Genomic DNA, 19,834 nt, shown 5'->3' on the forward strand with positions numbered 1-19,834 from the left:
GGTTCAAGGTGAAGGAATGGGTTACTTCTTTCAAGAAGCCTCTGATTTCATGTGATAGGCTAATCACAGCTCCCAAAGACACACTTTCTATACCCCAGATGATGTGAGACGAATGGGAAGGATAGCAAGTAAGATTTGGGAAGATTTTAGATAGTAGTTCTCACAATTCACACAGCTGCTGAGTGTCAGTCCGTAATCTCACTTCTAGGTGATTATGAAGACATGAGCATGAAATATAATGATTAGATATGGCACTTCAGGATCTAAAATCCCAAGAGATTTTACTTGATTAAAATGGTCCATGTGGAAACTTCCAAAACCTGAAATTAGTTTGAATGTATTAGGTGAATGTAGTTGATTGCAAGACATGAAAATAGTCAAAGGAAGTATGTTGGGTCAATGTGTTAAGTTATAAATTGGGAACAGCCATACGTTCTAACCTCCACACATGCAGGAACAGAATGCATAGTGATTGTGTGTTCATGAGACTTGGAGATGTTTAAAACAAGGTTTTTGACATATAGGGGCTCAAGGTTCAATGGAGAATCAGATATGTAAGCATTCAATGCAAGTTGTATAATAGAGAGGTAAACAATGAGTGTGGGAGTACACTGTTTCAGGAGAATGAAGCTCCTAAGCTGGATTGATTAATTTATTAAAACATATAATTAGCTATCAATTTACAACATAGATTCAGAAAGACAGTTGATGGAGCTCAAATTCCAGCTAAATATTAAGCTCTAATTTCATATCCTTCCTTTTTAAGATATCCATCTCTTCTACCTTGAATCAGAAATTGAGGTCTTGATAGTATAACGTATTGAAAATCTATAAGGGGTATATTTTAAAAGGAAATCTATTTAAAAATTACTCAGACAACCTATTGTTTATTTGATCTATGCTGCACCAAAATGTCCATTTGAGTGGTGAATTGTTGCTATGCTTGTTTCTCATTAACTCGGTAGGTAGGTACACTATAAAATAAGTGAATTTAGAGACAGCAAAAGGCTACAAGAAAATATATCTATCAAGAATTACAACATGTTACTGGAATGGAGGAAAGAGTCAATTAAATGAGAATTTCAAAGATGTCAATACATTTATTTATTTTTTTTTTTAAATGTAAGGTTAGAGGTATTTTAAAGTCTTTGAACTCAGAAGCTGATTAGTCCTGTCTCTGACTTTAAGTCTGGAAAAGTCAGCACCTGGGGTGTCAGTTTTCTAGCCCTATTCAAGCTGGCCCAATTCAAACTGGCTCAATTTAAAAAGAGAGGAACCTCGTTGATCAAGAAAACCGACCAACTTCAGGCACAGCTGGATCTAAGACCAAATGTCGCCAGAACACTATCGCTCTCCATTTATTAGTTCTCATTTTATTGTGTTGGCTTTATTCTCAGACATGTTCTCGCTCCGTGATGACAAGATTGCTCCTCGTGTCTCCAGGTTTACTTCCCAAAAACTCCAAGTCACATGAAAAAGAGTTTGCCCTCTATAGTAATTTTTTTTGGAGGGGGGGCGAAGTGGGGGGGCAACGAGGGGAAGTCCCAGACTGAACTTCATTGGATTTGATTGACTTCAAAAACCACATGCTGTGTAAATGGGGGATGTGGTGTTTTAACTGACCAGAGGTAGAGTTAGTGTAAAACAAGAGTGAAAGAAGATAGATTTTGAAAGAAAAGCCAGGAGTCAGCTATGGAAGAAAGGGGAAATGGATTTGGAAGACCCAAAACAATAGATGTGCTCTATAGGATGAGACACCTTGCCTCTAAGGCCCCTTCCAACCCTTACATATCTAAAATTATCTCTCAAACCCCTTCCTTTAGTCTATAAAAGAATTGTTACCCAGAAAGCTCCAGTGATATGCCCAGGCCTTATAACTAGTAATGACAGAAACAGAACCCTGGTCTCTTAACTTGCAACCATGTGTTCATCTTTTCAAGGTTTCTAACTCTAGGAATCACAACAGACTCAACAGAAAATGGTTCACACAGTGTGAATGTTACCGTTTTAAGCAACTATAACCACAAAGACTTCCTATGGTTCTTTTGAAGAAGCCATTGGGAACCGCTGATGTCTTCTCACAGGTGTGGCAGAAAGCCTCCACGTTGCTTAATTTGGTTGGTGGGTTGGTGGGCCCTACTTGAACATGCTACACATGGAACCTATTTCTAGTCCAGCTGAAGATGCCTGGGGTTCTCATTTGTAATGTCTAAGAACTCTCTCCTAGTTACCATGGCAACTGTCTAAAGGTGACTCCTTGTATGTGGAGATTCAAATGCCAAAAAAAAAACAAGTGTTTCATCTTTCTTAATCCAGACTAGCCCTGTGACTGGACCCAGGCATGGACGATTTTCCTTTTTAAGCTTTTCAGATAATGTGCAGCCAATGTTAGGAGCCTCTGATAGAGTCCTTTAAATTCTTATTAATACAGGTTTGGCTGGCAGTTCAAATCATTCCTTCAACCCCATCCTTCCTGTTTCACTTCAGAACTTTCCACGGTATGTACCTGGTGACTTGTTTAAAATAGCGTTTTTCTTCCCCCTCTTCTCAAAAGAAAGAATCTTGTCCACTCTGGCACATTATGTGATTTCTGGCTTCCCAAGGTGCATACTCATGAATATTCCTAATTAGAACCGTGGATTCTTGATCTCTTTCAAATTGGGCTATGTTGGAATTTAACTGCAGTGAGGGACTAAGCACATCTGGCCTAATAGCCATGATCTGTGGCTTTGAGCATACCCTATGAATTACCGGTGGAGCAGTGCGTCACCGTGAGTGCTGACATGCTGCAGAGATGCAGAGGGAGAAGGGAGCAAAGTGGATAATGACCTCTCAAGTTTCCCAAAAGGCTCGGATGGCGAGCTGGCTACAGGCAAAGTTGACTCCTCAATTGAAAACATAAGTAACAACATAAAGCAGGCCCACCGGATGCTGGGAAGAAACATCTCATCGTTTTACATGAGCAGGCTGTCCAGTGTCTGGCAGCTCTTCTCTTTCCTTCATCAGTGTGGAGCTTGAAATCAGTTCTATTTAATTTCAAATTATTGGCTTGATTTGTGTCAAAACGCTGTACTGGTTTTGACCTTGGCAGAGATAGACGTCTTCAGAGAAGATGGCTTGATATTTAAAATGTGGTCCTTGAAACTAGACTGGGAAATGTATAGCAGAAAAATGCCACCTTATTTACAAGACTCTATTGGAATAAATTTAAATGTTCATGATTGAAAAATTGTGTGGAGTATTTTGCTAAACAATAATGGATAATTTATGCAATAAATATATATAGAACATATACTCTTTGTAAACTCTTTAGACATACAGATGAATGTTCTTGGGATATTTACAGTCCACAAGGGGAGAGGAGAGGGATGTTAATAACTAGAATGCTAGGTCATATGTGATAAAGTATAATAGTATTCCAAAATAGGTAGACTTCGAAGTTGGCAGAGGAAAGCAAGTCAGGTAAAAAGACCAGGAGAAGCAAAAATTCATAAGGGACAAAGGGGGAACATGGGGAAGGAGATGAGACTTATTGAGTGTCTATAGTGTGAGAGAAGATTACAGATTTATTTTTACACATGTTAGAACATTTAATTCTTTTTTTAGCATTTTATTGATTTTTTTACAGAGAGGAAGGGAGAGGGATAGCGAGTTAGAAACATCCATCAGCTGCCTCCTGCACACCTCCTACTGGGGATGTGCCCACAACCAAGGTACATGCCCTTGACCAGAATCAAACCAGGGACCTTTCAGTCCAAAGGCCGATGTTCCATCCACTGAGCCAAATGGGTTAGGGCAGCACATTTAATTCTTGGAACATCCCTATGAGATTATTCCCAGACTAGAGGCCCAATGAACAAACATTCATGCAAGAATGGGCCTTCCTTCCCCTGGCTGCCGGTACTGCCTTCGCTCCAGCCAGAGCCACCTTTCTGCCTTTCCACACTGCCCAGAGGCTCGGAGTGGCTGGGGTGGTGAGGAACACCTGAATCATCACCATAATGATGATGCAAGCATCCCATCCCTGGCCCCTTGGTGCCTGTGTATGCAAATTAATCTTCCATCTTTGTTGGGTTAATTTGCATACTCACTCCTGATTGGCTGGTGGTGTCACAAAGGTGTGGTCAATTTGCATCTTTCTCTTTTATTAGTATAGATAATTTCCCCAAGATCATTCAGGCAGTCACTGGTGATACTGGAATTTAATGTTCATATTCATTATGAACCACACATATTCATTAGATCAACACAGTTTGGCTACATTAAAAGAAAATCTGAGAAAAAGAGGCTGGAATGTAGTCAATCAAAGTGAGATCACACAAGAATGTCAGGCTGATAAGTTTAAAGTCAACTCCACAGGTAACACGAATCATTTACGTTCTAGCCTAAAACTCAGCTAGTTTACCTGTGCCCTGAGAGCTTTGACTAGAGCCTAATGCTACAATCTGCAGCTGTTACTCACAAAAGCCCTGAGCCCATTTCCCATGCTTTCTTATGTTTATTTCCCCCTTTCCCAACATCTTCATGCTCCTAGACTTTGTACTTCTATCTACATAGGATTCACAGCTCCATCCTGGTTCCCACAAAAATCCACTACCTTCAAATATTTTATAAGCTTGGTAACTTTCTAAAGGTGAAAAGATGAGTGGGGGAAAGATTACCTCAAGGAGAGAGATTTCTTCTGCTACCCCCTGGGTCCATGTCTTCTGTTTCCCATTCCCTGCTATTTTGTGTTTCCACACGCTTTCCTAGGGCAGGAGCAGGCAGCTGCTCTAAGATCTCTCTCAGGGCAGTTCCGTTCATGCCACTGCCCAGATATAGCATGGGCCCATACCAACTTTACCCAGATGTTGGCAGCAGGCTGGAGGAACAAAGGGGAAACATAAAACATTAAGAAAAAGAAGCTATTCTTCAAATAACAGGAAGGAGAGCTTGTCTATTTTGCAGATTCCTTCCCACCATGAAAACCACCTAAGTTCTTATTGAGGTTTATAGTATTTTATCTTCCTCGCCAAAAGCTTTCATTCTAAGTTTTGGACATAAGGCAGTATTCTCTCCAGACAGAAAATAGAATATCAGCAGGTGGTCTCAGAAGAGAATTCTCCTAACACGCTGTATACTGTGTCAGGAACATTTTTTTCATGCCGCTAGATTTTATTTTTTTAAAATCATGATTTAGTTTCCAGATATTTAAACTTTTATTTCCATTTAGTTTGCTTTGAAAAGCAGCAGATTAGCTAGAGCACAAGATGGCTTATGATCCGCTGAGCGGCAGAGAACACTGACACAGCGCGAGGGCAGGGCACACGAGCATTCGTCTTTTTCAGCAGGCACACACAAATGATCCTGTCTCGCCATATGTTCCAGAGAATTCTTTTATTTCCCTTTAGGTATTTGACCCCCTATTGCATCAAAGTTGAAGCTGGAGAGTGACTGACAGAATAGCATCACTTTGCAGTAAATCAAATGTCCAAAAAGAATCAGAAGTACAATTCTTGGTGTTTAATTTCTATTCCTGAGTTTCTGGCTTAATGTGAACACCAGGATGTTGCTTAACAATCTTGTACTTCTGGCTTCTTTCTTTCTCTTTCTTTCTTTTTCAATATATACAGCCAAGAAATTCTAAAATGAGAAAGAATTTTTTTTGGGGGGGGGGGGTTACTTATACTGGCCTTAGGGATGGAATTCTTTAAGTAAAAGATGGTAATTTGAAATAAAGCTCCCTGTGTCTATTTCCAAAGAATTATGGCTTGGAAGGTTCATGTGAGGTGAAGGAGAACAAGAAGAAATAGACATCAAGTTGAGATGCTGTGCCAAACATCTGGAGGAGAGAATGAGAGCATTCTGGGAAAACAGATGGAGGGAAGCTTGGCCAGATAAAATTAAAGGCAACGCCACTCAGCATCTGATTAGCTAAGAGAATTCTCTTTAAAAGGAAAATATCTATAAAACCTGTACTTTAAGTAGTCTCTTGACATGAAAACATTTTAAAAAATCAGAGTTCTTGTCAGGCCTTGAGGTTTACTTGGAAGGTTTTAATTTACTAATTACTGCAGGCGATGTATTATGTGTTTTGTGTTTTCTTTTTTTTTTTAATTAGAAACAAGACTCCAAATGATAACCCAAAATCTTATAGATAAAGACCTACACTAAAAATTATTTCTATGCACTTTAATTAACCTACTGAAATTTCATTAGAAAAACCAAGGTCTACATCAAGCATTTGTGGGTGTGAGTAAAATATCTGTGTATTTCGAAGGAAGTCGATAACCCCTCTTTGGGAATTGGCTTAACTTCAGGGAGAAAGAGCTGTCTTCCATGTGTGAATGTTTTTTTCCATTAGCTATATTAAGCTCAGGGATGAAGGTTCATAAGCTTTGTAAAGGTTCATGAAAACGCTCAAGATCTGATCTTTACATTATTGGGTTCCAAATAACTAAACTCTAAAATGGAAATGATAATTATGTTAAGAATATAGAATAATACCAAAGTAAGTCTTAAAAGGTGATTCACATTTCTACCGAAAAATTTTCTACTGTAATTGAAATAAAGACGCCCGGATCTTACAGATGTCCTAAAATAGACCAGCTAGTGGAGAAATGCATCTCCTGCTAGTGAGAGAGCTGACATTCTGCTATTCATTCTTTGTGTAGCCCAAAAGGAAAGGGGCACCTTTTCCTTTAATGTCCAAATTAAATGGTTTAAGTTCCTAGGCCATGAACTGGGGGAGGTCCAGCATCTGTGGTATTCCCCTGCAGATCTACTGCCAGCCGGTTACCTGCTTCTTCTGAATTTTTGATCCTTTAGGGGCTGGGGAGAAGAGGGGTTCAGGACAAGCCACTCCAAGAGGTGCCTCAGTTGTCTGTAGATTACTTTGAGCTAAAGGCAATGTTAGCTGCAGGCTCAAGAGAAACTTCTGCCCCATCCCTCACCTCTTTGACTACCTAGAAGAATTTAAACCAGGGGTCTTGCCCATAACAAGAGATTATCAGAGATAACTTCTTTTGACCTATCCATAGGACAGGACAAACTTCTATTTACTAACTACCTGTAATGACCCTTATTCTGTAATGACCCTTTGAAGCCCTCATGATACAGAACCTCATCCCTAGCTCAGGAAGTCTTATATACCTCAATACCCCCTCCTATCTCTGAACTTCTCCTGCACGTGGGGTCCTAAGTTGTGTAGGCGGGGTTCCCATACACTTGTATGTGTTGAATTTGGTTATTTCCTTGGCTGATCTGTCTCATGGCCATTTGATTATGAGACCAGCCAGGAGAGCCTTGAAGGTAGAGGAAAGTGTGCTCCTCTTCCCGCAGCTGCTTCCTTACCTTCTCCTGTGGCTACTCTCCTCTTTCCATGCTACCTATGTCCTCATTTCTTCTGCTGTGCACCGCCAACAGAAAGCCATTGCCAAGAGAATACTGTACTTGTAAGTCTTCATCCATCCCCTGAAGTATCTTACAGCACTTCCTTGCCTTGGGCCCCAGCCTGCCACCACAATGCTGGAAACAGTGTTCCTAGCAACATCCCCATTCTCCAATTCTTCGTCTCTTCCACTTCCCAGCATGCCCTGCCTACCAGAGAAAAGGTGAGCATTCCTGTTACAGACCACCTAACTCATTGGTCGGCAAACTCATTAGTCAACAGAGCCAAATATCAACAGTATAACGACTGAAATTTCTTTTGAGAACCAAATTTTTTAAACTTAAACTTCTTCTAATGCCACTTCTTCAAAATAGACTCACCCAAGCCATGGTATTTTGTGGAAGAGCCACTCAAGGGTCCAAAGAGCTGCATGTGGCTTGTGAGCCGTAGTTTGCTGACCACAGACCTAACTCATTTACCTGGTACTTTCTTTTGATCTCTCCTAGCAAAGATATCTTTTTCCCTAAGTTAAATACTATCACATCCTTGAAATGTGGAAACAACTAAATGATTTTCCTTTTATTTGGATAGTAATCTCTACTTTCCCATAAAAATAAAGAAGACCCACATGCTCATATGTTTCAGCATGCCTTATTTCCCCTGAATATTTTTTTAAATATCATTTTATGTTTTCTAAGGCTTTGAAGAAAAGAGTGCTTGGAGATTTCAAGTTCTTTGTTGCTTAACAGAGGAGACAGATCACAAAGAGACATCATAGGACCCAGCTTTTGCTTCCACGGATCCACACATTCCACTAGGTACGAAGTGAGTCCAGGGTAGGGAATACAGTTGTGGATTACACAGTAGACATCATCACTGTTAGAGCTGTTAAATAGAAAGAAAAAAGCATAGGATTGAGAAGGCAGCGAAGCTCCCAGAGAGAAAGGGATGTGAGTTGGGCCTGAGGAGGATCATGTCCCAGGAATGCTATGGGACCACTTTCTAGTTTCATTCAACTCTGGTCCCCTTGACTGAAAACATGGCCTAAAAAGTCTACTTTGTCTTGATGATGCAAAGGACAAAGCCACAATATTAGTTATCCTACAAAGAATGAAAAAAAATTTACTTACTTTCACCAAATTTGCTAAGTTATCAATGGACTCAGCCACTTTTTTATTATGACCTGGGTTCAGTGCACAATTTTCTTCCATTTAACCAATGATGATCATTTACAATCAACTATGGACAAGTGCTGGGCTGGGTGGAAGGAACAGATGTGAGGGAACAAACATTCAGGCAGGGCCTTTGTGGTAGCCGAGTGAGGGATGACACAGATGTAGATAGAGAATTGTCAGACCATGTAGTAGGCAATATTACAGACATGAGCAAGTAGAGCTATGGACACAGAAGGTGGCCAACTCTCTCCAGGGATGTTGTGGATGTTCTAATCAAAGGTAACACCTGAGTCCTTCTCAGAGGACCAGAGGAGATCATTAGAGAGCAGGAGGTAGATGCTGCAGAGACAGAATGTGCCTGGAGTTGGAGCTACATGGAAGGAGAGCTAACCTACCTTACAGCAAAATGGTTAAGATCAGAGGGCCTCGGGATCAGGAAGGCTTGAGTTGAAATTCTCGTTCTGATATAAATGTTTTGAATGAATCCTGGCAAGTTATTTAACCTTTCTGAGCCTCAAGGTCATAAAACCTGATATTCAGAGACCGTTGACTCCACCAAAGGCATTGTTTTTAGCACTATACTTACATTATCTCATTTAATATCCACTCTATAAGTTAAGTTCCATGATTATCCCTATTTCATAGATGAGGAAATGGAAGCCAGGAGAGGGACAGCCATGCTCAAAAGGTCACATGGGCAATAGCAGAGGCCGGATGCACCAGCCAAATATCTGGGAAGGAGCGTTGTCTGTGCAGCAGGGAGAGGCCAGGGCACTGCTGGGACCAGGACCTTGTCATCTGATTCCAGAGCCTACACTACCCACTGCACCCTACTTCCTCCCCATGACTATGCACTGAGATTATGGATTGTAGTTAGAATTCAAAAGATGGTATACAAAGCTCTTAGCATGGTGCCTGGCACATAGCAACACTCCGTAAATGGAAACTGTTTTATTAAGATTTCATTAGTATCCCTTAACATTTAGATGTCCCCTGGTATTTTTCTGTATCTGTCCTATCTTCCTACCATCCTATAGTATCACTGATGGATTAGAGGTCATTCTAGATCAAAACAGTGTCTGTTGCTGTGGGTTTTTCCAAATTTAATCCAAAGGAATCAGCATTATGTCAGAATATGTGTTTGTACAGATTCTTGTTTTATATCTTCATAATATGCACTGGCTTGAAAACACATATAAGTCACTGAATCTGCCATAAACCAGAGATGGCAAGAAGGAGAATAAGAAGGAGGCAGGAGTGGAGGGAGGGATGAGGGATGGAGGGAGAGGAGAGAGAGAAAGAAAGAGAGAGAGTTGGAATTCTGTCTCCTTTTCAAGCATCCTTTAAGACAAATTGTGGCATTCGTCTGTGATAACATTCCTCTTTTTGTCCCTAACACCACCTTCCAACACTGGCTTGAGTTTGTATTACCCACCATGTAGGGAAAACTTTTAACCCTTCTAAATGTCAGGCAAAATCGAGAATGTGGCAGTCATGAAACTTCCATTCTGCTGTAAGAGAATCAGCATGGCCACCTCAGAAATTGGGATGTAAGTCCTCTGCAAAGTTGTCAAGGGGGTTCTATTTTTGGACCCCAGTCTGTTCTGGCAGTGATGAGGAAAATCGGGCCAAAAGAACACACAAAAAAATTGTTGAGGGCATCTGTAATATCTACGAGAGGGACACGGAAGGCAATTACATATGTCAGATGGAAGAGAAAATTTGAAACAAAAGGAAAATATGGAGACATTATTTAACATTCATTTATGCATTCATTCAACAAATATTTACCAAGTGCCTCCTTAGTGCAAAGCACTGTGCAGGGTGATCTTATGGAGGATATAAATATTAAACATGCTGGGCTTCTGCCCTTACAATCAAGTGAGGGAGATAAGACATGCACATATTTATTATTTAGTGGTGTTGTGTAAACATCTGAGGTAGGAATCTGCAGGCTAAAATAGCCATATTAGTCACTCTACCGAGAGTGAAAACAGAAATCAACCCAACCCATAGCAACCCCAGCCAGCAAACGGTGTCAACTTTTTGGCCTTTCTGTAAACCAGCAGCACACAAGTCCTGTGCTGTGGACCCAGACTCTCAGGAAATGCAGTCATCTGAGTCCTCTCCCCTCCAGAAGAAACAATGGTCATATGAATGATCCTGAAAATCCTCTATTCAGTGACAGGATCTCAACAGCCTATAGTGGATAGATTCGGAATTGCAAGGAGACAGTGTCTCATGTTGGCTTAGCTTAGAAAACTTCGGAGGCACAGTCATGGGTTTGCAACCCATCTGTTGGTCTCTTGACAATGAACCTCTCTTTTTTTTCTTTGTAAAATGTCAGTTGAGAGGATTCTCTGAAGTAATTTGTTCTGAAATACAGTATTTAAAACCAGACATTGGTAATACAGAGAATGCTCAACACAGGCATTGGTAATACAGAGGATATTAAACACACAGACATTGGTAGGTAATATAGAGAATGCTCATCACAGACATCAATAATACAGAGGATGCTCAACACACAGACGTTGAAGTTGTCATGGTCAGAGTTCTATATTTCTGTCCTAGGTTTTGGTCCTGCAGCTTATTCGCTATTCTCCCTTGTGCCTTCTGTGATACTAGCTTAACTATTTCATTGTTCTCTTCTTCATTTTTCAAATTCTTCTGGTAAAATATATATGTCATAAAATTGACTATTTTAACCATTTTAAGTGCACAGTTCAGAGGCATTAAGTGCATTCACATTGTTATACAACCATGTTCACCACCCATCGATGGAACTTTTTCATTTTCCCATTCAACATTAACTGGACATTCTCCCTCCCTCAGCCCCTGGTAGCCACCATTCTACTTTGTCTCCATGAATGTGACTACTCCAGGTGCCTTATGTAAATGGAAGTATACAATATTAATCCTTTTGTGTCTGACTTCTGTTACTTAATATGACATCTTTAAAGTTAATCCATATCGTAGCATATGTCAGAATTTTATTTTTAAGGCTGAATAATATTCTATTGAATGTATATATCACATTATGTTTATCTGTTTATCTACTGATGGATATTTGGGGTATTTCCAGCTTCTGCACATTGGGAATAATGTTGTTATGAAGATCAGTCTGTAACTATCCATTCATACCTTCCTCATTTAAAAAAAAAGTCTTTAAAATATTAATGCTATATCTTTAAAATATCCTCTTATCCCTCTGAGTGACAATATAAATTGATGAAGTAATTTCTCTTTAAACTATTCTGTGATGGTGGTGGAGGTACAAGAAAAGTTATTTTATTTGGAGCCTATAGTATGTTTTTCAATAAATCTCTATAATCTTAAAGCCAACATCCTTATAACAGCATAAATTTTGTTAATACAATTGACTATATATTTTTAAATTACTAAATGTAAAAATATTAGAAAATATACTATTGTTGAACTTTTAAAAAGCATTACATTTTTCCTATAAGTAAATTAGGCATATAGAAATAAAGATTAGCTTACAATAATCTATAGGCTAAAATCCAGCCTACTGCCTGTTTTTTTATGGCCTGCAAACAGGTTTTTAATGGTTGAAAAAATTACAAAAAGAATACTCCTTCATGACATATGAAAATTACACAAAATCCATATTTCAGAGTCCATAAAGTTTTATTGGAACTCAGCCACATTTATTCATTTATATATTGTGTATGGCTGCTTTTGAACTGCAATGGCAGAGTTGAGAAGCTGTGTTAGCTCTCAAATCCTAAATATTTATGATCTAGACCTTTCTAGAAAAAATACTGCCAACTGCTGATATAAGTCTTTGATCTAATTTCACTTCCTCATGTACAATTGAGAAAAACTAAGGCCCAGGTAAGTGTTGTGTTAGACCAGAGACTTCAAAGCTTAAAGTGGCTAAAAGGAATCCAGTTGTTTCAACGCCACATTTTGAGATTCTAACCCATATCCCAGTGTATTCCTGGGTTTCAGCATACTGGCTTACCTGCAGATGTAATGCAAGAAAGTCTGTCTCTGTTCCTAATTTTTTCTGCAGACTACTATAAATAAAGAGCTGTATGTTTAGTTGTTAACTTCTTTGCAAGGGTCACATTGGTTCATAGCTTTGTATTTGACCGTTGTCTTTAATATCATAAGCACTATTTTGTATAATGAAATACTTCCTATGGTCTCAGGATGAAGCCTAAGGGACTTAACATGCCATAGGCTCTTTTTGGCTTCGACTTACTTCCCCATCCATGTCTCCTCCCTTCTCTGTTTGTCCTCCATGCTCGCAGGAATTCTGCAAACTCTCAGCACCAAGTCCTTTGTCCTTGCTCCCTCCACCAGGAAAACATGAGTCTCCTCATTCGTCCAGCAAGGTTCTCTTCATTTTCCAAGATCCACTCCAAAGCCTCCCCCTGTGAGTGGTCTCTCCTAGTACTGACACAGGCAGGAGTGACAACTGTTCCTTTCACTGTGGATTGTAGTCAAAAACATTTGAGGAATGCTGTATTAAGACATCTGAATTTACTATGAGAATAGACAAGAAGTTATTTTTATAGTTTAGCAGACAATATGACATCAAAAAGGAAGGTTTATAGACATTCCTCAACTTTTAATTCACAGAGACATGAATCAATATTATCATATTTGTTCATCAAAATTCACAGAAGCTTACACTATCCCCATGTGTCCTTCCAGCAGTTTTTATATATAGATATTATAAATACAATTTTTGAGTCATATTGCTTTACAGTAATATGTACAAAACATTATGTTTTGAAAATGAAAATTTTTCTAGTGTTTATTCTGAAAGAGCTACTTGAAAACTAGAATAATAAACTCAGGGCCACATTTTGATTGTTTCCCACCCAATAAATAAAGTCTTGACTAAATTGAATTTTATGTTTGAGTTCTCTTCACTGTTGCTGGACTGATAAGACCTCAATGTTGACACTTATCAACTCAGTTTTTAAAAAAGCTTCCTGGAAACAAGATGGCACTCAAGTTAGACTATAGGGAGTTCAGTGTGAATTACAGATTTAGATCTTGATGTTTCATAATAAATTAGATTACCATAGTGACTTAAAGGAAAACATAGTAGCATGTACAATAGGCTATTTGGATAATTTCTACCATCATTTCATTGCCGCCTTATTGATTTTCTTTCTCTTCCCTAGTGTACATTGACCATGGAGACAATAGAATCTCCACTGCCATCTTTAGAAATAATCATTCATATTTCAGCCCTCTTTAAATTTTCTCTGAAGATATTGTAGAGGTTAAAAAAACTGACTTCCTGTCAGAAAACCTGGGTCCAAGTCTTAATTCCTATCCCTGGCTGTTATTTTGGTCAAGTCAATTTTTCTTTGGGCTATTTCCTTGCTGATAAAATAATTATAACAATTCCTATTTTTCACTTCGTTTTTTTAAGAATTACATTACATGATTTTTTTTTTCCAAAATTGGGCATAGCAGTTAGAAATACGCTACTTATTCAGAGGATAGATAATTCATCCCAACACATCCTGCTAAATGCTCATCAGTTGCCAACAAAGCCTTACTGCACTGTGTCTGGTAAAGAGAGAGGGACCAACTCTACTCTTGAGGCACTAGCATCCCACTCTCAAAGAGGCAGTACAGAAATAAATATGCAAATACAAATTGTTCTGGGTGCCACAAGGAATGGATAAGAGAGAAAACACCTCTGAGTGGGTCACATGTCAAGTTTAGTACCCACAGGCTGAGGAGGCATCAGCCACGGAAATGGGGTGGGATCCAAGTGGATAATTAAAAAATAACCAAAACCAAACTCCAATGAGAACAGAAGGGCACTGCTCCCTGTGATGAAAAGGTGTGTGAGCCTCTCGCCTATGCCACATATAGAGGAAGGACTTGTACAACATGCAGCCCTTTCTACGTGAGACCCAGGGGTGGTGGGGAGCATGCCTCCCGTGCACACCATTGTTTGAAATCGTGTGTGAAGATGGCTCTTATCCATTTTCTGTACTGTAAATATTGAGGGGACAGAATCTATCTTCCTATCGTACAAGTCATACCTCTGTTTCAGATTCTATATAGCATAGCACTTTGTATATTCATTCATTCATTCAGACACATTGATTATGGGCCACCCAATCTGCATGCCTGATATTGGAGAAAGATGAAGTCGGAGTCCCTGCACTGTGGGGGCTCAGAGCGAAGCCCAGAGTAGATAAGTATTGGTAAATGACAGGGTCCAGTGGAACATATCACGTAAAGGGTGAAGGAGCACAAGGGATGATGCAGGCACTGAGGATGGAACTTGCTCCAACTAGAGAGGACCATGGCTGGAGGGAGGTTTCCCAGAGCAGCCATGATTTGTAATAACAGTAGAAGGCATGTGCTAGCACATCCATGTGGGATGCTGTAGGGTGGTTCCATGCCAGTGGAGCAGAGCCTTTGTGTGTTGGGAGAAAATGGAGAAGAAAAACAGAGCTGTAGAGATGGGCCTCATGTGCACTACTAAGGGCTTGGGATTACGTTTTTAAGATTATAAATTACTAATAAGTTGTTCTAAAGAGAGAAGTGGTACATCTCTTTCTCCATCATGAGAAAATGTTACTGTCTTTTACACTTAATTTTTAGAATTTCTACCTGCGTATAAATATATAAATCATAAGTGTGCAGCTCAATGAACTGGAAGTTACATTTTAGGAGAGGGTTTTGTTATTCTGTAGTAATTAGCAGTCATTTTGACTTCTATCCCATATTTCAGTACGTGTGGGTAACGTCTTTCTCTGAAGGTAAGTCTAAATCAACTAAAGTTTCAAGCTAAAAGGCAGACATTATCTATTCTGGCCTAAATTACGACAGGGTTCTACATTTGAGAATTTACAGAAAATTCAGTAAGCAAGACACCCCTAAGTACAGTGTGGTTGTCAGGCTTCTCCCTGGCAAAGGGCTTGGGCAGTGGGGATGTGTGGGGAAATGTTACCCTGTGCGATGGAGGTGGTAGGGATGGTCTTTTCAGGACATGAAGAAATTAGACCTTAAGGCCAAGACCCTGGGAAGAGCCGTGCAGATGGACCCAGACTTAAGGACCCAATCCTTTTCTCTTACCAGGTCCTTCTCGTTTCCATCCACCCCACGTCCCAGAGTCAAAAGTTAATTGATTCGTCACCAGCTGGAGACCAGCATCTTTTTGCCTTGGCTTCTGCCTCTTCTGCAACAACAAAGCAACACCCTCTGCTCTGGGCAGTTTTTATCTGCCTTTTATGCTTTCCCATCAGTTCTGCTCAATTCTAACTGCCTTATAACTCTGCTCTCATGACGTTTCTCTGTGTAAGCTCTTAGTCCTGAGACCATCTGCTGCTGCTGCTGCCACAAGAGGCAGTCCATTTGGAGTGATCATTTTCTCACTATCATTGACCTTGCTAGGAAGTGCCTTACGGTGAGCCACATCACAAACTGCTGGTCAGCCTGTATTCTGGCTACCCTGGTCCAATCAGGTAGGGCAGAATAGGAAATTCAACCATAGGAGAAATTAACTGGGCTATTTCTTAAAGCAAGGACTGTGAGCTGGAGATTTCCCTCCAAATCTAGGATTGAGGCAGACACAACTTGTTCTGCTTGCTACAATGGCAACTGCCCACCTTAAAGTAGTTGGCAGTTTCAAAATCCAAAATATACAACAGGAAGACAGTATAGAGCTGATGACTGCTTCAGAGGAAGGGGCGGGAAGAATTCCATTTCTGTGTTTTTGGTCTCTTGTAGGCCCTCTCCACACAGCAACCTCCAAGCTCGGCAAGGTCATTAAAAATAAAGACGACAGGGAGAAAATGCACAGATGGGGCTAAAGGCAGTGCGGGGTTCTGGGCAGATCCTCCAACAGAAAAAGGCTATTAGTGAAAGACTAGGGAAACACAAGTCTATAGTCCAGTCCAAGCAGGTCACCAGCGTCCACTTGTTAGCTGTGTGGGCGCAGGGGTTACGGAAGCCGTGAACAACAGGAGAGACTAGCTATGCAGACCTGTGCGCAGCAACCCTGTACTCACTATGCAATTGTGGGGTAAATCTAGAATAATTCCAAAATAAAAAATCTTATTTTTAAAAATGTAATTAACCGCTCTGGCCAATTATGTTCAGAGCATCAGCCCAAGGACTGGTTTGTGGGTTCCACCCCTCCACAACCATTGGATGAGTTTGGAAGTTGGTCCCGCCCATCAACTACCATTGGGTGAGGTTAGAAGTGGGACCGGCCCCTCAACAACCATTGGGTGAGGTTCAAAATGGGTCATACCTCTCCACAACCTTTGGGTGAGGGTGGAAGTGAGTCCCGCCCTCCCCTCAAACCGAATTGGTCGAGGTTGGAAGTGGGTCCCGCCCCTCAACTACCATTGGGTGAGATTGGCAGAGGGTCCCACCCCTCAACCACCACTGGTTGATACTGGAATGGGACCCACCCCTCAACAACCATTGGGTGAGGTTCAAAGTAAGTCCCACCCCTCATCAACGATTGGGTGAGGTAGAAGGTGGGTCCTGCCCCTTAACTACCATTGAGTGATGTGGGGAGTGGGACTTGCCCCTCAACAACCACTGGGTGAGGTTCAAAGTGGGTCCCATCCCTAAACATACATTGGGTGAGGTTGGAAGTAGGTCCACAAGGCAGGGCACAAATTAATTACAGAAATACAGATCTCTCTGAACGACCCCCACCGTTAGGTCCTGCCCTTTTGACTGATCCCGCCTCCTCCTCACTGCTCATGTCCAATCTAACCTCAAGGACTGGGGGCAATTGTGTTATCCCAAAGCATTTCCCACCCCCTCTGCCTTCCTCCCATTACCAGGAGGCACTATGTGTCTCTCTCCCAATGCTCAGACTGTGGGACGGGAACCACAGCAGATGTACAGTGAAGACCCTGGCAGACAACCCAGGATCCGGGAGACCAAAGCCAACATCAACAGGAATCCACTGATTAATCGTGTTGGTACCACGTGCCTTGACTCTGTGCAGTGAGAAAGCTCCACACCAGTGGTGCTCTTCCCTAAACCCAAGTCTCTTATGAGAAAAACATCAGAAAATCCAAAAGGCATCCTTCAAAACACAGGACCAGCACTGTGCTGCCAGACAAGGCTCAGGCTGGCCTGAGAGGGGGTGGCTGAAAAGCTTGGAAAAGACAGACGAGGAAATGAAAGCTGGGTCTGGCTGGGATGCTGCTTCCTGCGAGACAGCACCCAAGCACACAAGCCCAGTCTTTATTTGGTAGCAGATGCCACGAGGCAAAGGAAGGGCTTGGCCAAAAAGTTTGCAGCATTCTCAAGGGTTCCCATCCTTCTCCATTCCATGCACCTGGTCAACCTCGGTTTACCTGCAGCCTATATCACTCCAGCAAGTGGGGCCACGTGTTCAGACCACAGGTTCATGCTTACAACGCTAGCTGTTGGATAGAATTGTGTTGGGAGGCTCTGCCTTCCAAGCTGGGACAATCACATGGCCAAGAGAGGACTGGGTCCTCTCATGAGTCCCAGTCTTGAACCTGTCTAAATGCTGTAGCCTATGGAGACCAGATGTTCGGACAGTCCCGATTTTGAACAATTTGTCCCTGTCCCGCAGCTTTTTTAAAAAGTCCCGATTTTTGGAAAGAATGCACGACAAGCTAGGGAAAGGCTGGAGAACAGGAAGGGAATATATGGTTTTTGGCGGCCATGTGGCTTTTTAGCCAGGGTATGAATTTTATATTATTTTTGTTAATTTTATAATGTTAAATTTTAATAATAACAAATAATTGCTGAGAACTGATTATCGAGAACTGTTTATCAAAGTTCGCATTGTTGATCAGTTGTTAGAATTCTATCACCATTGTTTGGACTTAATGAACAATGGCATTTTTTGGGATTGGCAGCGACAAAAACATTTTGTAACGGCGTGTTAGTATGCTAGTTAAACAAATGATGTCATTACAAATCAGCTATTCAAACAATTTAGGTAAGTAATTTATTTATTTATTTCACAAATACATAAATTTTCTTGCATTTAGCAGACAGTATTTGTATTATTCATATTTTATAGTGGCAGCAAAAAAGTCTAGCACCATCCTTGAAAGTGACATGAGTATACATAATTTTTATTTATTTATTATATTTGTAAATTGTACTTACGTTGAAATTTTAAAAAAAATATTACAATACAATTTGCATCCTATGAAAATATTTTTTGCTCCATATAGACCAAACTTTTAATCAAACCCTCCATCCCCTCACCCCCGTCAATGGTGTCCTGCTTTGTTAAATCTGGTCACCTTACCTTACAAGGCTCTCTGAATGTTGGTTTAAAATAAATGTGAATCGGACAGATTTCTCTCTAGAGGCTTCTCAAGCTTTCCCATTGACTCAGAATAAAAGTTACCCTCCTCCCCACAGACAATTGGGTGCTGCCTGATCCATTCCCTGCCTCCTCTTCAGCCTTACCCAGGAATTTTTTTCTGCTCATTCATCAAGCCTTCGCCATACCGGCCTTACTTCTGCTACTCAAACGGAATCCCATTTCCACAGTTCAGAGTATTTGTACCTACTGTTCCCTCTACCTAGAACTTTCTTCCTTCAGCTCCCATGGAATCAAACTCCTCATTCTTTAAGTCTCAACTTAAATGTCACCCCACCACCACCACCCAAAGAGATCTTCCCCGATCTACTGAATCAGATACTCTGGGGATGGTCCTAACTGGCTCGGCTCAGAGGGTAGAGCGTTGTCCTGAAGACTGAAAGGCCCTGGGTTTGATTCCAGTCAAGGGCACATGCCTGAATTACAGCTCTGTCCCCACTGGGGAGCGTGCAGGAGGCAGCCAATCAATGATTCTCTCTCATCATTGATGTTTCTAACTCTCTTTCCCTCTTCCTTCCTCTCTGAAATCAATAAAAATAAAAAATAAATAAACCTTGGGATGGGCACATCACTCACTGAACTTTGAGAATTAAAGAACATATGGAAAAAATTATAGAACATGCCAGGGAGAGTCAGGGTTCCAAAGGACTTTTATACCACTACACATTTATTCAGATAAAAAAGGATCCTATGTGTATACTAACGCATTGTTTATGTAATAAGCGCTATAAAGGAGATGGGATGCAATAAACCCCAAGGTTCACAAACATTCTTTTTCTTTCTTTATTAAACAGAGCAGCGACAGTGGCAGAGTGTGATTGAGATAAGATGCTCAGAATCTGCCTTGAGTTGAGATGTGAAATCAGGAAGTGTGTGAGGACCTGGGGGAAGAGTGATCCAAGAAAAGGCCCTGGAGCAGAAAAGACCTTGGCGTGTCTGAGG

This window comes from Pipistrellus kuhlii, unplaced genomic scaffold (genome assembly GCF_014108245.1).
Source record: "Pipistrellus kuhlii isolate mPipKuh1 unplaced genomic scaffold, mPipKuh1.p scaffold_m20_p_7, whole genome shotgun sequence".
Taxonomy (NCBI): domain Eukaryota; kingdom Metazoa; phylum Chordata; class Mammalia; order Chiroptera; family Vespertilionidae; genus Pipistrellus; species Pipistrellus kuhlii.